This window comes from Myxocyprinus asiaticus, chromosome 10 (assembly GCF_019703515.2).
Source record: "Myxocyprinus asiaticus isolate MX2 ecotype Aquarium Trade chromosome 10, UBuf_Myxa_2, whole genome shotgun sequence".
Lineage (NCBI taxonomy): Eukaryota > Metazoa > Chordata > Actinopteri > Cypriniformes > Catostomidae > Myxocyprinus > Myxocyprinus asiaticus.
In genome coordinates, this window is record NC_059353.1 from 37,490,261 (window position 1) to 37,493,107 (window position 2,847).

The following is a 2,847-nucleotide window of genomic DNA, read 5'->3' on the forward strand; positions in this document are numbered from 1 at the left end:
ATGATTTAGTGATTTTCTCAACTCATTACACACATTTGTTGCCACCTTACTGCTGTAAAAATGTGATATAATACGGAAATGGTTACTGAACGCATCAGTGAACGTATCTCTTTGGAGATTCAAAACACTCAAGTCAGTGGGATCAAAATTAATCATAATCTCGCACCCCACACAGGTTGAAAATGTTTCCGGTTACACATGTAACCTCGGTTCCCTGAGATGAAGGGAACGAGACATTGCAGTAAAGGCTTTTGGGGAATTCCTTCTCCGATGACCTAATATGAAGCCCTTGTATAATAACGCCAATCATATGATTGGCAATGGTGTTTGAGCCCTGCCCCTCAAGGCGTGCAGTTGGCCTATATAAGCAGGTGCTCAGTCACCATTTCTTCAGAATTTTCTGACTGAAGGACAAGAGCGTATCGCTCATACCTCGAAACTCTGAAGTAGTAGTGCGTCCAGCTTTCGCAATGTCTCATTCCCTTCATCTCAGGGAACCGAGGTTACATATGTAACCGGAGACATTTGCTTCAGATCACGGTTTATTCAACATTGCGGATAATGCATTTGGGGAATGGATTCCCATCATGCCACACTACATGACGTCATACCCAGAGAGATACACCAGGGTATAAACACTTGTAAGAATATGTAAATGAGGTCACAACATATTTCGAGTGTAAAATGTAAAGAACAACCCCACATGGTGACAACCAGATGGGAAGGTAATCTTAGGCTGGGGATATAGATGAGTCATATAATACACACAGTATAAATTTAACCTCTTCATAACCAGAGGTTGGGAGGGAGGTTTATTCTTATTGGAAGTGCTTGTGACTTTAGAGAGAGTAATTTGAATAACAGCCTACACAGGCGGTTGTTTTAAAATTATAACAGGTAACCCACCATAATAAAGGAGCTTGGGCTCACATGCTTGGTGTTAGGATAGTAATCTCTCTAGGCAGAGGACTCGAAGATATTGATGCCACGTCTATATTATAAAACCTCGCGAACGTGTTTTGCACAGACCATCCTGCTGCAAGGTATATGTGCTGCAGGGACACACCGTTTGTCCATGCCCATGTAGAGGCCATGCCTCTAGTTGTATGCGCTTTCACACTAATAGGGCATTTTGTGCCCTGTGAATTATAGGCAAGGGCGATCGCGTCAACGATCCAGTGAGAGAGCCTTAGATACGGACATGCCTTTTGTGCGTCCTCCATAACAAACAAAGAGCTCATCTGACAGCCTAAACATATGTGTGTAATGCCCACACAGGGCATAATAAATGCGCTAACTGCTCATCCGAATTAAAAGGTGGGGGAGAGAAAGCTTGTAGATGAACTACCTGAGCCCTAAAATGATGTGGAAAGCACCATAGACACATTTTTGGGTTTGATGGTGGCCTTTGAAAGTCCCGGCCCAAATTCCAGACATGAACTGTCAATTGACAGTGCCTGTATATCACCCACCCATTTAACTGAAGCCAATGCCAACAGAAGTGAAGTCTTTAGAGAAATTACATGTAACTCAACGGATTCCAATTTTTTGAATCTATGTGAACTTTTGCAGTTAATCCAGGATGGACTTCAAAGACATTAGTCATTAATCTTGCAGTTCTTACAAAATCTTTGTTTAAACACTGACCCTTAAAACTTACTTAGTTTAATAATTTTGGCAATATATTGGCATTATATTCATTATGTTAGCCAGAGGGGAACTGACCCCCACAGTGAGCCTGGTTTCTCCAAAGGTTATTTTTCTCCATTAACCAACATCTTATTGAGTTTTGTGTTCCTTGCCACAGTCGCCTTCGGCTTGCTCACTGGGTTTCTAAATACAAGTATTATTTACTTACTTATTTTTAAACACAATGCACAATAGTATTTGATCTAAACAATGATGACTCTAAGACATAGATATTACAGTTTCATTTTTTGTTAATGCATGATTTTCTGTAAAGCTGCTTTGAAACAATGCGTGTTGTGAAAGGTGCTATTCAAATAAAAATGACTTGATTTGACTTGACTTGAACGGAGGGCTCGTGAGCGTTGGGAATGCAGCAGGGCAAGGGGGGTTCAAGCACCTCACTCCCCTAAGGAACATTATTATCAGATCATGTCTGCCTATAGAGGAGCCAGCCTCTGGGGTGTGAAATACTGAGATAGTCGCTACATAGACCTTAAGCATTGACAGATTAAGGCCTGCATCCAGCCGCTCTTGAAGGAATGTAAGAATTTTCGCTATGGAGCAATTTACTGGGCCCTTGCCGCATCAGGAGCACCAATCTGCAAACATGGTCCATTTTAGCTTGCAAAATGGTGTTTATTATTACTGACTGAGCCAATTCTGGCTCATTCACTGTACTCCATTCAGGGGCCACACTTGTCCATAGCTCTGGCTGGGGATGCCAAATCATGCCCTGCGCTTGAGAGAGGAGATCCCTCCTCAGCGGTATTTCCCATGGAGGGCCATCTAACATCTCCATCATTTCCAGAAACTAGGACAGGTTGGGCCATTTTGGCGCGACCAACAGAACTGTTTCCTTGTCCTCTCTGACTTGCAGATGACAGAGTGAAGGAGACGTATTGGGGGAAACGCATATTTGCATTTCGCCGGCCACTTGTGAGCCAAGGCATCACCCCAAGCAGGGCTTTAATAACAAAGAGGGTAATGGTTCGGTCTCCGCGGAGGTGAATATGTCGATTTCCGCTTGCTGAATACTTTCCAAATCCTCAGAACCATCTGAGGATGAAGTCTCCATTCCCCGCCATCGGTCCCTGGTGCGACAGCATTTCTGCTCCGCAGTTCAAGCAGCCTGGGACATATGTCGCTCACAGGAAAAGG